General features: G+C 42.8%; 1 long non-coding RNA gene across 3 annotated transcripts in view; it reads right to left on the bottom strand.

Annotated features, from left to right (window-relative positions):
• LOC306840440 overlaps positions 1 to 18,958 on the bottom strand; it is a 56,918-nt gene that overhangs the window by 22,035 nt on the left and 15,925 nt on the right. For 2 of the 3 annotated variants that reach the window (XR_013781330.1, XR_013781331.1), the window contains exon 1: positions 17,590 to 18,873. This is a non-coding gene — a long non-coding RNA (uncharacterized lncRNA). Of the gene's footprint in view, positions 1 to 17,589; positions 18,874 to 18,958 lie in introns of those variants that run through there. The other variant, XR_013781329.1, reaches the window with a different exon arrangement.

Below are 18,958 nucleotides of genomic sequence, written 5' to 3'. Positions count from 1 at the left end.
ACAACCTTATTTCAAGCAATAATAATCAGTGCTATGCATCATCTCGCTTTAATATAAGATCACCTGCTACGCATTAAGTCCAATGTATTGTGTTGAATTGCATTAAATTTATCTCGACGGGGAAATTCATTGTTGGCTGCAAGCTCCACACAGGGCATGTTGCTGTTTACCTCCAGCCATCCACCTTTAATGAATTTAATTTGTTTACAAAGTAACCTCAAGGAAATATTTGCTGGCGAGACCTTGATGTTTGCGGTGTGAGATGGGGGGGGCATACCTGTATCGTCAGGGGTAATAGTGTAATTATGTGCTATTTTGATCCTGCAAACATACATTCATTTCCATTCATTATGACTTGTTATGTTTTCATCAAAACAACACTGCAGCCTGATGTAAGCATACATAATGGGGATTAGCACCCCCCCACCCCAGAACCCCCCCCACCCCACCCTGGTGTGGGCCTGCTCCAGTTTCTATCTGAAGCATCACTTTAAAAAAACATCAGACCAAGTTAAGGCACATTTGTTCTCACTTCCGGCAAAGTTTTACATCATGGGCTTAAGTGAGATTCTTCTTTTTGCGTGCCATCACACTACTCTGCTGTATTAAATAAGTATTATGAATTTGTTTTTGTCTTTTCGTGCCGGGTCCAGAGACTCAACAATGCATACTTAAAAAGCAGCACTTAATGTGCGCTGGATAAATCATTAAAGTTACTCATTTACTTGAGCTCAAAAGCTTCAATTTGCATGTTGTTTTCACATATTCACCCCCCCCCCCCATCTGTTTTTCTCTTTCAGAATCTCTGATTGAGTGCATTTGTTAATGGCTGCGGTGTGAGTTATAAACTACAAATGAATTCTCTTCAGTCCAAATGGAACTTTAGTCTGATATGGGCTCCCAGCATGCATTGATGATTATAGAAACCCTGCCCGTGAAATTGTCTCTGTAATTGTCTCACTGCTCATGGTAAGCTAGCTACTTCCCTAATAAACCAAACTGAGGAGCCATCCAAGGCACTTAGATAAACCTTGCAGAGGAAAATCGCTCCCATAAATGTTTTCACTTCTACATTTTACAAACTATCCCCATTTCATTTGGTTGTTTTTACCAATATATGGAGTGCATCAGTTTGTTGGGTTTTTTTTTTTTTACATCCGTTGGAACTCAAATCACACCTAAAACATTAACAACTCAAAGGCAAGAAGTAAAGAAAAGCTTTCCTTCATGCTGTGTTTCTTAGGTCTTTTGAACCGGTTCTAAAAAGGTGTCGATTTTTCAGCATGAAAAGACAATATGATAACCATGGAGTATTGTGTGCGACAACAATGCAAAGCGCTTCTGCGGTTGTCATCAGACAATTAAAGTCAACCAGGCCTGTAATTTCCACGTCTATAGCCAAACATACAGTGTTTACAGTCTGTTTGCCACAATATAACACACCTCTGTTGTCCTCTCAGGGCACCAGCTCCAGCTTTCATTGAAAATCATCTGTCCTAGAAGTCTGGGACCAGTTTCCACTCCTTTCCTCTCTTGATCATGCTGCATTCACTGCCCCTAAATGAACAAGCAAAAATATGAACAATTTGTCTCCGTGACTAATTGAGTTTTTTTTTACGTCATGGCTTTTAAGGGCGGTGAGGAGAGGGATGAAGGAAAGACATAAAGAAATTAATTAAGGTGGAGGAAGCAACTTTAGAATAGTGGAATGTGCCCCAGGTGAAAACATGTCATTGGATTGACTTCTCCGAGAACAGAGGTTGAACCTGAGTGCCTTGATTAATCAATGTGCCGTGTTTTCTCCCCTACTTGAACCCAAGGCCGAGCCCATATTTCACAGAAACAAATTGAGCAGGGGGGGGGACTGACACAGGTCTGACCATAAAACCAAAGGTAATTATGAACCACTGGAAGACGTTCTATAAAAGACAGTGGGTCAGACACATTCAATAAACCCGACGGAGGCTCTGCAGAGACAAACAGAACCGCTCGCAGACCAAGCAGAGAGAGACCACAGGAACGCCGCGGTTTGAAAGAGAGGCGAGGCAGTTTTCAGCGAATCTATTAGGAATTCACTGTGTTGCACGTGTGCAAATTTTGATAAATAACACCTTCACATGAGGGTGGTAATTTGATTTCCTGTGAGGTAATCCAAACTAATTGACACGAGGATTGAGAAGTGCAACACACTGATGTTAAATCTTCCTGGCACGGCGTTCACAGCGAGACGTTACCAACGTGTTGGGACGGTGCAAAAAAAAAACAACAACAAAAAAAAACACATCAGCGCTCGTCCTGTGTGACGCCTGTCGGTTTGGTCGAGACAGCCGTCCTCACTCATACAATAACGTGCCATCTTTCCCGACCATGAAGACCTCTCGTGCTTCTTGATACGTCTGTCTCCTTTCTGGATTCATGAGCGTGCATCATTATGGCAACGCAGATGAGCAGCAAAAAGAACATTGTGGATAATCTCGCAAGAAAATGAAGCTGCAGCGGAGGTAGAGTAGCAGGAGAGAGAGACCTATCTGTTAGTCATTTTGCCTAAATGCCTTCTCTGCAGTACGCCACTGGTTAGACGTCTCTTTTTTTTTTTTTTTTTATTACACCACTGTTATGAAATCTGCCAAGGAGCATCTCTTCTGGCTTTGTGCTTAATGTAGCTCGAACGGCAAATGGTCAGACATCCATTCTTCCGCCTCCCCCTCATTACAGAGAGATGCACAGAAAGAGGGAGCACAGAGTGACTTTTCTTTTTCAACCAAGTATTTTGATGTTTATATGCAGAGGAGAAGAGAGAAAGCTGCAGATTGCACCGTAAGCATTTCAGGCCAATGATGGGAAAAAAAAGAAAGAAAAAAAAAACAGCCACTGTTATTAAATCTATATTTAGATGTATGAGCGAGAGCAGCACAGACCCTGTTGCATGGGACTCAGTCGCCATATTAATGCCTGTAATTTAATCATCTTCACATCGAGGAAATTGGGAAGTGTCAACATAAAGGAATAAATAGTAATAATAAAAGGCAGGAGGGAAAGATGAAGGACACCACTATTGCTGTTGTGATGCCTAAAAGAGCAAAGACAAATTAAAGGCCTGGGATACGTTTGTCTTCTATTAATCAAAAGCAGAAGTGTCACTGCTGCAAAAAGTCTCTACACATGCTGGCAGCAATTTTAAAAATATATACACAAACATCAATCCAACTTTAATGTATAGCATCATTTGGTGCTCTGTTTTTCATAGGCTTGTTAAAGTTACAACATCAAGAATCAAGTTTCTTCCCCAGTACTTGTTTTTTTAACTTTGTTGTCTATTGTTGGTTTTTTTATTCTTATCTTCCATCAGTTTGTTCCTATATGAAGCACTCAGGGCAGCGTGTTTGTATTCGAGGATTATCTTTACATTGGATTACATGTTGAGGTTGATGAAAAAAAAAAAAAAAAAAAAATGTTGGTTGTTTGATTTTCCAAAATCCTGTTTCTGGTCAGATTCTGAGCCGGTTATATCACCAGCGCAGGGTAGCGTGAGAGGCCGCTGTGGCAGTGGAGCAGACCTTCCAGATGGCATCCGCAGCATATGTGGCATGACCTTCTGCAGCGCGGCTACACGGGGGCACCGAGTCACTGTGCAAACAGCAGGCGGGGTCCTCAGATGTGTGTGGCCCCCCCTGGGACACGGCGGCAGAATGAGATGCCCATCACTCTGTGGCTCTGCAGATGCTCCTCACAACTGCCAGGCTTTCGGCTTCATTAGGCCTAGATCAGATACATAGAGAGGAGTGCAGCCTGAGGCTATCACTGCAGCCTCCCTGCCATGCAGACACAGGCGCACGCACAGGCAAAGTCACATTCGGAATCATTTTTCCAAAAGGAGCCAATTTCATCAGTGGAAAGGCGCGATGGTGAGGGATTGTAGCCTTTTTTCCAGCTTTGTGTTTTGAACATGTGCAGGAGGAGAGGAGATAAAACCCTCTGACATGAAGGAGTCAGGGAAAGCGCATGAATACAGAAATATTTTAATGAATGCAGAGAGGAAATTTGTTTCAAGTTTGACCAAATTATGTTGGAAACCAGCGATGAGGTGATGTCATTCATCTTTGCATATCTTCGGGTATGCTCTCATGGAGTCCTTTTTAAAAGGAAAAAGATGAACAAGACGCGTGTTTAGGAAGTGACAGAAAAAAAAAAAAAATCTGTAGGAATCAAGAGGTTTCACTCTTGTTCATTTTCCTATTTACAGTGAAGACAGCTTGATTGATAAAGAGCAACACCCAGCCTTAGTGGAAAAACACTTTCCTGCGAGCTGTTGGACTTTTTATTCATCACAAGGCGAGACGTTCCCCACCATGCAATGTGTAATTAGTGTGTAATCCCCTGCCTTTTCAAAATGAGACCAAAAAATGATGATGCGGGACTATAATGAGATATTAATTCAGAACACTGCAGATAGGCATTTATTTTCTTTTTTCCCCTCCCCACCTCAATAAAGCAAAGCTGTATAAGTTATTACAAAGCTTTAATGTAGATATGGTTATTACAGCAATTTGTATGGGCGACCAGTGTTTCATTTCCGCTTCTGTCTGTCTTTCTCTCATTAAAAACAATCCCTATCCGTCAGTTGTCTGTTTATTTGGAGTTACTTTTATTTTTTTGTTGTTGTGAAAGTGGCATGAAGATGTGAGCACAGAAGGAGAAGCAGAGATACAAATATTGTGCAAATTTTGTGCCAAAAACAAAAATTATAAAAGAATAAATTAAAAAAAAGCACATTCTTACCCAGCGTAGCTCCCAGAATGTTGTCATGTGTGTCCAATCTCAAGCACTTGGCTCAATCATGTAAAATATGTCCCAGGTGACGGAAGCAGGTGGTCCGCAATTTAAACCCGCACTACCCCCCCCCCCCCCCCCCACCACCACTACCACACACACACACACCCCCATTTGAGGTTGTGAATGCATGTTGGAGTGTGTCGTCTTCAGTGTGTGCTTCTATCCAGTGAATTTTAAGATGGAACATTTGAGAAATGACTCCAATGAGCTGACTTAAGATTGAAGGGTTGAGCGGTTACAAATGAAAAACGGCTGCTGAGAACAAGACCGTCTCCCAAATTTGATTAATATGATGGGCTGTGTTTGAATAATTGTGTTAAAAATTTGCCCAATCTATCAAAAAGCCAGAAACAATTTGTCTTTGTGAGAATTTGTCGTTGGAAATTGGCTTGACAGTCATCACTTTTAATGTGAAATGCAGTTGTTTTTTTTTTTTACCCAATTGCCCCAAGCACAGCGTTCATACAGTCAAATAATTACACGCTCTCTACTGTTTCCAACTAAAAAGCCCCATAAAAGTTTTTTATCATTTAAATCTACATCACATTTCAAAAGTATACCAAGAGCCTTGAGACTTGTGGGGTTTTTTTAAATTCCCCTTCTTTTGCAGATGTTTCTGCAAAATTGTTTCAAAACACATTTCGCATTCGCACGTGTTGAAATATATTTGTCACCAGAACTGTTTCATATCTCACGTTAGAAGGAGCAAAGGTACTCTCAGATTGCATTTTTGGCACCGTGTCAGGAGTGTAATTGACCATGTGTGTTTGTGTGCATGTGTGTTTGTGTGTTTTGGGGTAGAGTGTGAGAGAGGGAGGAGGGTTAAGGGGAGCTGGGTCATCCTGTTGCCTGGTAACAAGCCTCAGATTGACAAAGGAAGAGCAATTTAGGACTACTTTCCCCAGAAATCAATACAACAGGCCTGATGTGATGATGTGAGATTAGCCAAGGGAGAGAAGCCAATGTATTTGGCAGGGGTTACTTCATAACCAAGAGAAGACGGTGTGGGGGAGATTGCATCTGAAACATTGAATATAAAGATATAAGGTCTGGGCACCTTGCTGCTGAAATCTCACTAAAATGAGACTTTTCTAGCTCTCGTCTCCCTCAGGTAATGGGAACTTTAGCAAAGTGAACACTCATGGGGAGGGGAGAATCTGATTTTAGCTTTCTTCTTTAATACCGTCTGTCAGACTGTCGCTAATATTGCCCAGGGCGAGGGGATACAGTGCACGGCTGTAATATTGGACGAGATTGGAGTAAGATGGAAATAGTTGATGAATAAAACTTGAAGACAGCTGGAGACATGAAGACTTTTTTTTTTCTTTTACATAACACTCGTTAGGCCGACTCCTGATGACATAACGAAAGAAAAAATGATCTGTGATCATGGGACCTGAAATTACAGCACTTGAAAACATTTCCCCCCATGAAACAGAACACAGTGTGACTTATAATAACTTCACTTCTTCCAGAATTAGGTTGCTCTCTTCTTAACAGAAATGACATTTAGAACAAACAAAAAAAAATCAAAATCAGCAGTTCAAGCCAAAGCAAACTGAGACTACATCGATCACCTTTTAAAGTCCTGACAGCTGACGATATTTGTCAAGCCTGACTACAAGCCCTCGTCGTGCCTAACAACAGCTACAAGAGAGGAAAAGGACGCAGCAGAATTGTGCACAACAAAGTGTCTCTTACTACAGACTTATACACAGCTCTGATCACGGTCAAACGTTACCATTACTTGTCTTTTTGTTTAGTACTGCACCTTGCTGTCCAAGAGAAACACAGCACTAATGAACACGGGGCAGAAAACATAGTGGACCACTGGGAGCTCTGCATCCGGTGATCTTTATCACAGTGGGGGAAAAAAATGAAACCGGCAAGAACTCAAGTTGTCCTCGGAGAGGATTTGATAGATATTGAACTTAAAGAAAAAAAGTGAATCTGGCTCTGGTTTACTGTCCACCAACTTCAGAATAAGGCACACGTGGCTGTAGAGCTTTAAACTGCTGCACATCCTTTCACCAGCCAGGGCGGCTCGATTTGCGTTTAGCATACAGTGTACTTTTATCAGAGCATTGTGTGCTGTGGAGGATACAAGACTGGTGATAATGATAAGACTGCGCCAGAAATACCACTTGCTAAACTTGTTACTCTTCTTATAGGCGAGGGGAAATGTAGAGTTGGGTGTAAAATATCTTTGGGTTCATCACAATAAACATCCCAGTGTTAATAAATATTAGCACAAATTACTGTCAGGGTGTTTATTTGTACCACAAGAATGCTAATCAACTTTTTTATTGGATCCATGTTATTTTGCTTGGAGTACAGGACTCAGAGAAGGTGTCTTTATGTTGACCCACCTTGAAGTTGGCTCGACGCAGGTTTTCACAGACATCCCGTAGACGTGCAAACAGCTTGTCCAAAGACATCCAGGTTATCTGAACTGGAAAGGCTAAATTCGCCGTAGGTGTGAATATGAGTGCGAACTTGTTTGTCCAGCGATATGCCTAAGCGGTGTGAGGCCTCGGCAAGCCGTAAATCTCCACTAAAAGCATGCTGGGAGAGGGGCTGGATGAAACTGCTGTGACCCTTAAAACCAATATGTGGCCGATGGAAAAAATAGATGACGCAATTTTTTTGGTCAACACTCTTCTGCAATGTGTGTTACAATATTTTGACTGGGTCTAAAATGGGTAATGGTAGACAGAGAAACCATTTTTTTTTATTATCATTATTATTTTAAAACTGACTAAAAGTGTGGAAGGGGGCAAGATTACATTTTGATGTGTTTAAAACAATATTTTTAATGGAAAAAATATATATATTTGGCCCTGACATTTTCCAAATGGAACCCTAATGAAGCTCCTAAAGAAGACGTACTGTTAGTGGAGGATGAAGCCTTACCTTGGAGTAATAGTGACTGAGAAAAGGGCATGAAACAGAGACAGAGAGGTACTCACACTGACCAGAGTGGACAGAGCAGATAAGCAGGTAGAGAGAAAGAAATAGCAGCGACCAAGATCACACACAATGGCTAATCTGGGCGAGTGGAAGAAGAGATGAAGGATTAGAAAGAGGAACATTCACACAGGCTTCTCTCAGACTATAGCCCGGTGTAACCAGACCCCTGCAAGGCCGGACAGTGGAAACTCTTGATGGGCAGGAATGCAGATCCCGGGAACACAGAGAGCAGATTGATAGGCACCGAGAAAGGGGAGGAATGTATCAACTCCCGGGCACAGTGGGAACCAGAACGGCAGCAGAGGATCACTCTGACCTGTGCTGACACCTCTGTCATCACGCGTCCAGTGTCTCAGGCCAGGGGAAAAGAGGAGGTAATAGGGAGACGGGAGAACTCGAGGAGGAGGAGGAGGAGGAGGGGGGGGAGGGGGGGTGGTAGAGGTGAAGGGAGGTGGGTGTCCTCAGTCTGACAGCAGGAGGCAGAATGTGTCCAGATCCCCGAGGAAAAGCATGTTGTGCATGCAGCCTGCACTGCAGGGAATCTATAGCAGCCGGTGATTGTGAAGGGAGCCTATACAGACTGAAAAAACACACACACACACACACACACACACACAAGCAAACTCTATTTGACTCTAAAGAGAGTGATGCAAAATCTTAAGTCTTCTCAAATGAAAAAGGAGATCAAGGATGTTTAAAACCGACCTTCAAAGAGCTTTAACATTTTATCTGTGCTGTGTCGACAAAATGTGAATAAAGAGCGAGGTGATGTGTAACTTCAAGAGACCGTCACATCAGCTAATCACCTGCTCGCGATTTCATCCAAATCTCTAATCTGCTTTCATATCAAGTCCATAATCAATTCATTGATCAGCGCCGGGGACGAAGTCGGAGCAGAAACAGAGTCACCCTGGAGAAATGAACTCTGTAGTCTTTCTGCTTGTCTTCTCTACACAATGATGAGGCAATCAGCACTAATAAGATCGTTCTCTCTCTCTCTCTTCTCTGGCTCGCTCTAACACCGCCCGCCATTTACCAGCGTCTGCATCATTAGTCCGCCTGGGTCAGTCCACCTGGACTGATGGCTCAGTGTCAGGACCTGCCGCATTAGATCGCCGCTCAGGTGCTATAACTCACCTCCGTATGGGCAAGGGGTCAATAAAGAGATGAGGCCTGCTGGCCATTAGCTGCTAAGAGAAAGACAGTGAGGTTGTGTCAGGGTCAGCGAGGGTCATAGTTGTTAAGCAGAGTCTCGAAGGAGGGGAGGAAGTCGGGAAGAGAGGTGTTGGTATTGAAATGAAAGGAATGGAACATGGGTTTAAGGTGTGAATTGGTTCATTATGAGGCTTGCGCAGGTTGTCTGGAAGGACAGGACGCCGTGAGCTCCGTCGATTTCGGCGTGAAGGAGTAGATGAAACCTGCATTATCAGCGGCTCACGCTCGCCGGCGGTCTGCGTCAGTCACTTGCCAGAGATCCCCGCTGTACTGAACGCTGATGTTTTTATGGACCGTCTTCAAGTTTCTACATATTAAACGAGAAAACCACAAAGGCTGAATGGAAACCAAGGAAGTGCCCTTTCAGCACCCACTGTTTTTATTACCTTATAACTATATTAGAAGTTACTTAAAGGGGACATATTATGAAAAATCCACTTTTACTGTGTTTTTTGAACATGTATTCGGATAACCTGAGTGTCTAGCCACACACAAAATTTAAAATAAATCCATCCAGTCCTTTTGTTTATGGTCTGCTTAAGTCTTACCACGCAGAGAAAAATACTCTGTTTCAAATGTTCTCAGTTTGTGACATCACAAGTTGGATTCTGGTAAAAAAAATACCCGCCCCTCCCCTGGTATCGCCTCCCATGGACTCCACACCGCGGGTCCGCCATTTTTATTCACTCTACAGAGGAGTGATGTCTACTTGGAAAACTCAGGGGGGCTGATTGCATTTAAAGAGACACACACACTAAAACGGAGCGTTCTGAGAGAGCGGGTTTACACAGGCTCATAAATCTTGATGTGCTTGATCCATGTTATATTTGGGCCAAAGCCCAGCACAGATGTTTCACTTAGAGCACAGGGATACTGTTTGAAAAGTTGAAAAAAAGAGTATAATATGTCCCCTTTAAAAGACATCACATTTAAAACACGTTGCTGAAGAGGAGAACTGGGCTTGAATAACAACATCTGTCATTATTGGCTGTGTCAGCCAAATCATCTTTTTACATATGATGCTTAAATACACCTTAAACTGGAATGCAGTATAACTGGTCCACAATATGACAGAATAATTGGCAACATTCATGTTGCCGGCTGCTTTTTTTCTTTTTTTCCCCCCCAATAAAGGGCCCGAGGCGACCAGCTCCTCCTGTGCCTTATACACTTACATTGACGAGACCTCATACAACCCACATTAAAAAGAAAAAAAAAAAAAAAAAAAAAAAAGAACTGCTTGAAGGAATTTTTAAAATCCAGGGGACACATTTTCATACTAAAACGGATCCAGGGAACAGTTGTCAAAACAACGCAAGAAAAACAGAAGTGCAAAACTGCTGGTGTCAGCATTTAAGTACATTCACACAAGCAAGGAATTTGACTCGGTGTTTTGATGCAAAACAATTAAAAGTGAAAAAAAAACAGCAGAGCTCCTGCTGACAGCTTCTCTCATATAAGATCCAGATAGAAAGGCTATGAGAACATTATTTATTTATTTAATTATTTTTTAAGATTTAAGGGGGGAAAGTGGACAGAGGGGGAAATCAGGGCGAGAGAGTGGGGAGAGACGTGCGGGAAAGGACACGAACCCGGGCGCCCGCGTGAGGACTGTAGCCTCGATACATGGAGCCACCAGCGCCCCCTATCAGAACATATTCAATAGAATGAGAGGATTCATCCTCTGAGAAGCATGAATGTTCATTTAAAATGCCAACCTTCAGCATGGTTGACATATTTCACTCTCCAACTCATAACCAGCAGCAACATATGCCGTTTATATGATTATTGCAGCACAGCATCCGCAGTGTGATCACGTTCCAATTTGCCAAGAAAAATAAATAAAAATAGGCAGGTTGGATCCAAAGGTTAGGAAAAACCTTTATTTATTTCTCAATCACCTTAAACAATGAAAGAATTACAAGCCACAGCTACTTGTTGCTTATTTAGGATTTCTTTTAAGTGAGCAGTCGATGGCTTGAGTTGGGACTTTACCTATCTGAGATCCTTTTTCAATGCAAGCACGACCCAGTACACAGTCCACTCTAAACATGTGGCAGGTGGTTGCACCCCATGTGTTAAGAGTGCATTTTCCTTATCTGGATACAAGCTGCACATCAAGCCTGTAAGTGGGATTGTGCTCCTTGAAGGTCTCATTGTTCTGTTGCTCATTCAACATATACACATGCTGTACTCATTGAGATAACTCACATACAACATCTGAGTTCACCGTGCTCTGTTTACTGTCAGTTCCCATAAACGAGGTCATATGAGATCATGTATTCAATTCTGACCGAGAATGTGATCTGTCCTCTTCTGTCTCCTGCAGACCTCTCATGTAAAAAAAAAAAAAAAAAGAAAGAAAGAAAGGAAAGACCATTAAATAATCGAGTGACTCAGTCTTGGCTGGCAATTGCTGCGCCTCAAATATCTGTTAACAGACTGCTTCCTGGCAGAGTTACATCAGCTCTGGCACCAGCCAGGCACACAGAGAGAGCCATTAGTCAGCACTATTCTCTCTCAGGCTACAGCTCCTGCACCGCATCCGGCGATGGGTTCACAGATCAGCTGATAACTCATCGTTAGTGTCATTTATTGCAATCTGGGTCACTCACAGAATCATATTTGAGGCTACTGCTATGTTATATATTGCCGAGTTTGTACACAGAGTCCAGGCCACTGTCGTCTCGGAAAGTCGTCCTCACAGAAGCGCCGTCTGTGGACGTGTGCTAAGAATGACTTGCTTTGTTTGATTACATCCAGTGCATGCGTGTGGTTTTACACATGTGTGTTTACGAACACTATGTATGCAAAGCACACCGCATGTCAGTCCTGTAACATGACAGTCGCACAGTGTTTTCGGTGTTTCGCAGGCAGGGCCTCTTCCTTCATAGAGCCCATTATTCTATAGTAAATTGCTTAATGCTGGCATTGACGGCGAGGTGACGGGGAGAACGCACGGAATGAATCCTCCGCTTGTAATCTGAGGCGGGATGTGTCACGCTCTCGAGTGTTATCACCAACACAGCATGGGATGAATTCCGCCATTTTCTCCCCACAGGGCCATGACAGAGCTCTCCTTTCTAGCAGCCCCCCCCCCCCTCGAGGGGGAAGAAGGAAAAGGACCCCAGAGAAGAGAGCACAAAGGAAGAGGAACGGATTGACTAGGAGCTGTTGATAAACTTTGAGAATAGTGCTCTGTTGGAAATGGCTCAGGGTCCCCATCGTGAAAGAAGGAAGAAGAGAAAAAGTGTGGAGAAAAAGCAGCAGACTGAGGGGGGTTTCCTTTTTTTTTTTTTTTGCTTCATCAGAAGCAGAGGAGTGAAGGGAACCAGTTTGGGAACAAGTGCTGTTTCACTCTCAGAGCTTTTTATTCAATGATGATCCAAATCCATACGACCGTAGCCTGTAAAGAGCTCACAACGCAAATCTATTTTGCCTCTAGGAACAGAACCAATCGTTTCCTCCTTGGTTTATTTACACAATCAAAGAACCTGTCAGAACTGCGTTTCCTTAAATGAGTCATCAAAAATGTTGCCGTCAATCAAACACAATCCCTCACGAGAACTCGACCGGTCCTCATAATTCAACTTCCCAAGTAATGCTTCAATAATGACTTATCCTAATTATAATTGCCAAGGAGTGTTATGCATTCTTTTTCGATAGCAATTCTCTAATTAGCATATTTTCATTATCCTGGAAAATTAATAATTTAGAGGGGCCCGTTACAGACATGAATTATTAGACTTTGGTACAGTGATGGATTTAAAGGGGCGCTACACTCAATTTGTGTCTCAATCCCTCCCAGGGTGACGTGAATAATTAGAGGAAAAGCTGTCCTCCTGTGAGGCTTTGGGTGGATGGAAGTGAATGTTGCAGAAGGAAACGAATGAAATCTTTAAAAAAAAAAACACTCGACGCTTGTCAGAGAGCGCTCTGTTTTAGTTTGCGTTAATCTGAGCAAGTTAGAATGTGCCGCGTCTCATCTTCTGTGTACTTTGAACCCTTCTTTGATTAACTTCATCTTAAACTCTTCTTTGTTTTTCTTTGTTTTGTTTTGTTTTTCCAGGTAAAACTGATGCTTTCTTTAAATTCTGTAATCAAGTTTTAGGGCAGGCAGAAATTAAATATGAGGTAAAAAAAAAAAGTCTTTCTTCCCGTCTCTCTTCGCCTGTCCCTCCAGGTGTCACTTTCAATCCCTCTCGCTCTTTTCCTGATTGTCACTTCCACTTTCCAACTCCCACTTTGCTCGACCGTTTCTTTCTGGTCCGGTTCTAAACAGACTCTGTCAGGGTGAGATGAAAATAAAATGATTTATGTTGTCCCCCCTCCCCACTTGTTCAAAGTAATGAGATTCTATATTTCAACTGGCTTGACAGATGGATTGGAAATTAAAAGCCTTAGATAAGTAATGCCTTTTTGATGTTGGACTGTGAATAACTCACACGGGCTGATTGATTTCAAAACTCTGGTGACAAAGTGCACATGCTGTACAGCGGACGACATGCCCATACCACTACATGTCACACATTAGGTAATGTGCAGGGTCCGTCTCACAGAAAGCACTTTCGAGGGAGCCTTATTTTCATTCATTGAAGTACATTAGAATAGTATTGGGTCGATATTTATAGGAGTGATTGTTGCCAAACCAAGGGGAGAGGCAATGCATTATGTAGGAGTGGGCGTTTCGCCTTGAATAGTAGTGCAGCATTAGTTTAAATTCCATGTTAGATACTGTATTCTCCATCTTTAAAAGCGCCTACAGTTTGACTCGGAGCTTTTACTGCAGTGCGACACCTCTTTATTTTACAAATGGAGCAGTAAACGTTTTCCCTGAGGTCAACACCAGGAAGTGTTTCGGAACACTTTTTCCAAGAAGTTGAACATTCTTCTGTTAGTGCCTGTCTCCCTTCAACATCTCCTCTGCTGTGATTGGAACAGAGTCAATAAGGGAAATCAATAAGGGATAATGCCTCCTCCAACTCTTTAGATTTACCTCAATGGCGTTTCTCGTGAAAAGGAATAAAAGCCCCGATGATGTTATGCATTTAGTCGACAGAGTTCAGCTAAGCTACGCACATTATTCCATTTCTGCATATGACCTTTTGCTTGCTCTAAATCTGCTCTTGTTCTCTGCGCTGCCAGGCTTTCATTACATCAGCACCTGCAGTCAATTTGTGAGAACAGACAGCCGTCTATTGCCTCGGAGGAGACGGAGTGAGAATATCGAACCGACTCATTCCACTGAGAGACAACACCACCGACATAACAGTGATTCATCAAAAAAAAAAAAAAAGGGAAAAAAAAGTGCTAGACGAGCAGAGTCGTCGCTCCGCTTTCTATTTTTCATCAAACATTTCAGCAGCAAAAAGTAATTCCTGATATGAAGCAGAGGAGCGCGGGTATCTGAATGAATGGTATTAATGGTAATCCAAGCTGTCACCTGCTGCTGAAAGACAGAATTTTAAAACATGTGACTGAGTGATTGATTATGCCAATGTGTTTCCTAGAGGTCATATCGATTGGGGTTGTATGAGGTAAACTCCTTTTTTACTTCCCGACCAAACAGACACTTTACTGAACACACAGCAAACATCCCTGTACGAACGCTCAGAAGCGACCTGAAAAGAACTTTAACACCGGGGTCTCACAGTTTGCCACAGAGAATTATAATACAACACGTTTTGACCAAGTAATCTGATTGGACAAGGGACTAGTTGCAGACTTACAGCGCAGTATCACTGGTACGTTTAATATCACCGGTGCTTTAAATAACTTTGTACCACTACAGAAAGTTTGTTATCACAGATTCACAAAAGTCACCAAAGCAACATTCAGCAGACACCTTTTTCACTTGTTGAAACACAACAACAACACACAATATGTTTTATTGTGCGCACACTTAGCGGTCTCCATCGATTAAAAAACAAACAAAGTTTCAACAGTTGGTTTGAAAGTGTAATCATTTTCAGTCTCTCACGTGTCCACAGCGCAGCGTGATCGCCTCTCGTACTGTATTGTGTAACAAATGATATGGTTCTGTGGCTCAGGTTAGACCAGCCTGATCCGACTGGAACCTGTGCACATTCTCCGCCTGGACCGTCTAATTATCTGTACTTACAGTACCAGCATGAATAAAACCTAAAACTTTTTACACACTCATTTTTAAGTTATTTGAATGACAGAAATCTGTTCAGATGAAATCTTAATGTGCACCCCTTACCATCGCTCTGTGTTGATCTATAGTGTGTGTGCATCTATGTCACTCCTGCTCTACTCTCTTATGTTAATAAATAAGAGTGTGTGTTTTACGACAGTGCAGTTGCATACAGAGAGCTTCGGGGGGCGCCAAAGCGCACCTGACAAAACACTACACATTGTTGCTTTAACTAAGCAACATACTCGTGTCAGTCATGTTACTGTACTAGCTGTGTTGACTGAAAGAAAATTGAGAGATAAATGTTTAAATTCCATTTGAGTTTGTAATACACTTTCATTGGCTTCTTTCAATCCCTGCCATGCTGCGATTCAGCACAAAAGCACTTCCACTTGTCCACTTGTGTGATATTGCTTTATTGTATACTTCGGTGTTTTTGTGAAAATCTCAGACGATCACACTTTGCAGTTCAGGTTTAAATTAAGCAACAGATAACGTGGATCTATTTTTAGATTTTAAAAAAACCCAAAAAAAACAAAACAAATATGACTGACATGCTCACCTTTTGAGTACCACAGGTGCAAAATTCCAAAACTGGACCATGTTGTTTATTAGCTGTTATGAGAGCTACAAATAGTCTGCTCGGAATATGAAAAAAAAAAAACAGAAAACAACAACAACAAAGAACACAACACAGCTCTCCAGAAATAGGCACAACAACAAAAAAGTCAACAAGCCAGTGAAAGTTTTGTACGTCTCTGTTAAAAAAAAAATGACAGTTCCACAAATAATCCATCAGGAAGACAAATACATCGAATAAATAAATAAAGTTGGAGAGTCCAAGATTTGCCTGCCATGCTTACTCCTCGTGTCTATGAGAAACAGTGGGCTCTCTCATTAGGCACATGGACGACATCTAGTTATTCATTATCTGCTCCGTGCAAAACCCTGCTATTAAAACTCTAAAAGCCATTAGAGAAATCCATAATGAAACCCACGAGCAGCGGCAGGTGCACACGGGGGGCTGGCTCTCGGAGATGACACAAACAACATTGCAACATGACAGTTTGTAGCCCATTAGCATCACCACCTCTGCTGCTTGGACCATTCTAAGTGCAGTTTAATGTCAGGTGGTTTTAAGCAGCTGGCTTTTGAGGCGAGACTCCCCGCGACTCACTTCATTTGACGTGGCAGTGCAAGTGAGGGAGGCGCTGGTTTGTTGGCGTGGCATGGCGGTGTTAGTCAAACATGGTGTGATAGTATTGACTGCAGCCTGTTTACTGAAAGGAGTTCAGAACAGGATCAGCTAAACATACATTATGGTAGATCGATACTGGCTGAAGAACTGAGCAATGAGCTTGATATTAGTCTGGCTTCACTAGTACAAGGCACTCGGCCACTTAAGACTTCCCTTTCCTGCAGCCCCCCCCCCCCCCCCCCCCCCCCCCCCCCCTTCAAATCTCTACACGGACCAATAACTGCTGGAGGGGGAATTATTCTTACCACGGATTGATCTGGTGTGAATCTAGTCTGAGGCTAAATAAGCAAACATCTCGAGCACAGCCAATATAAATACAAAAAAAAATCAGCAAATGTAAAACAGAGAGCAGGAAGAGGAAGAGGAGGGAGGGAGAGAGAGAGAGAGAGAGAGAGAGAGAGAGAGAGAGAGAGAGAGAGAGAGAGAGAGGGGAAAATGTGGATTTGGTCTCCTAGGTCTTGGCTCCTCATCATTATAACCTTAGTCATACTTCATACTTCCTTCCCTTTTATCTTTGACACACTCCATCTGTTTCTCATCACGATAAAACCCCAATATAAATACAGTACCAGGCCTGTGTATGCACAGAGCACTTTGTGTTCCACATACAGTTCTACTCACACTATGTCTGAAGTCAAACTTCCAATCTTAGACTTTTAAGGAGGGTTACAGCTTTAAAATTTAAGAGCAAGTAATCCCCAAAAGACAAAAGCAAAATTAAAGAAAGATCGAATTTGTTATGGAATCTGCTTGATACAATATACACTCAACTAAATCCACATACAAACTGACTGACAGACACACACCACAGGTAACTCCCCAGTCTACAACCCTTCCATGTCAGAACACAAGGGCCATGCTGGCCTCCTTGGAGAGCACAGTTCAAGACCGACTGACCCCTAAATTCCCCATCAAACACGAAAGCAAAACAAGTGTGATTTCACGCCGGGGTCGCTGAGAAACGCCGCCCTGCCTTTAGCCCCCACAACCTGCAAGGTGTGTGGGTGGACGGAGGAGCGATCCTTTGGGAGAGGAGAGGGGGAAGTGTGTGTGTGTGTGTGTGTGTGTGTGTGTGTGTGTGGGGGGGGGGGGGGGGGGGTATGAAGTATGTCCTGGGTGCCTGTGATTGCCCTACCACGGTGAACCTCATCTGTACCTCATCCCTTCTTCCAGGGTATGCAAGCATGAAGTCAATCAGCACGACACCAGGGCATCAATCACTCAAGCTCCCTTTGGGGTGACCTGCTTGCTCCTTGAAAGCATACAAAAGAAAAAAAAATTACAATAAAATCATATATTCCAGAAAAAAGGGCGTCATGGGGTAGCTGTTTCCTGCCTGTTTCAAATGGGCTGCACAATGCAAGTCATCGCAGTTCCATTTATCACATTAGTGTACTTTTTTTAATCGCATTGCTCTACATATTGCATTATTTGATTAGAACATTTTGAAAAAAAACACAACACCCACTTTCTGTCTGCATCCTCATATATTCCTATTTCTCATTGTGCTAAAGGAGAGAAAATCTTTTTTTTTTTTTTTCACCCCCCTCGTCGATTATCCTGAGAACAGTTTTGCATCCTCCTACAAACAAATCTCCTGCACCAAAGGGCCCCGGCCCCATTAATAATTCCCTCTCTAATCTCCCCCACCCCCCCCCCACCCCCTTCCATCTGATCAGGGTCTTTTCTTCACAGCCTCTCTCCATTTCTCACCTGCCCGGAAACTCCATCAACACCTCCTCCTCTCCCTCTGTGCAGGGTTCACCGCTTTTGATGTCCTGTTGTTAGCTTAAAATGAGCTTTAACAACTGTATAATCTGAAATAACATTGCCTCGGCCAATACCTGGAGAGGGGGGGGGGGGGGTGGGGGGGGGGGGAAAGAGGAGACGAAGGAGAAGAAAGAGCGTGTTCTGAGCTAATGGATGTTCCCTGGATGTGTAATGTAATAATTTTTTGGGTGGTGAAAAGGAGCAGGAGAGTGAAGAAGGAGGAAAGGGAGAAATGAAATGGATGGATGAGTGGGGGAATAGATGAATAGAGGTGAACGGGAAAAAAAAAAAAAAAAAAAAAAAAAGAGGGGAAAGCAGATGGAGCCTGAAAGAGGTCGGGCTGATTCAATCTATTTGCAGGGCCTGTGGTTGTTCCTCTCAGTCAGCTCGGACAGGCAGGAGGGATTTGGCAGGCCCATCAAAATTATAATCTCGTACTCTTCTCACATCACATTGGCAGATGGCACGCATGTGGTCGCTCTGCTAAGTTTTCCTGCCCGTGATGCCATTGAATATGTGATAATAGTTGATGACCTCTTTCTGTTAAGTGCTTGACTTGATTCCGTCTCTCTCTCTCTCTCTCTCTCAAAGTGTATGCCTCGCCCCCTTGGTTCTAACAGTCTGAAAAGAGTCGACTTTAAATTATTCTGTATCTGAATTGTTGATGTACCCGGAGTTAAAATGTATCTCTGTGAGCTCGCATGCTTGGCTGGAAGTTCCTCTGATGTTTAATTCATAATCATTATGCAACTCAG

This window comes from Symphodus melops (assembly GCF_947650265.1).
Source record: "Symphodus melops genome assembly, chromosome: 19".
In the NCBI taxonomy this organism is placed as follows: Eukaryota; Metazoa; Chordata; class Actinopteri; order Labriformes; family Labridae; genus Symphodus; species Symphodus melops.
The sequence above is the reverse complement of the archived record's forward strand: the minus strand, read 5'-3'. Positions and strand labels throughout refer to the sequence as shown.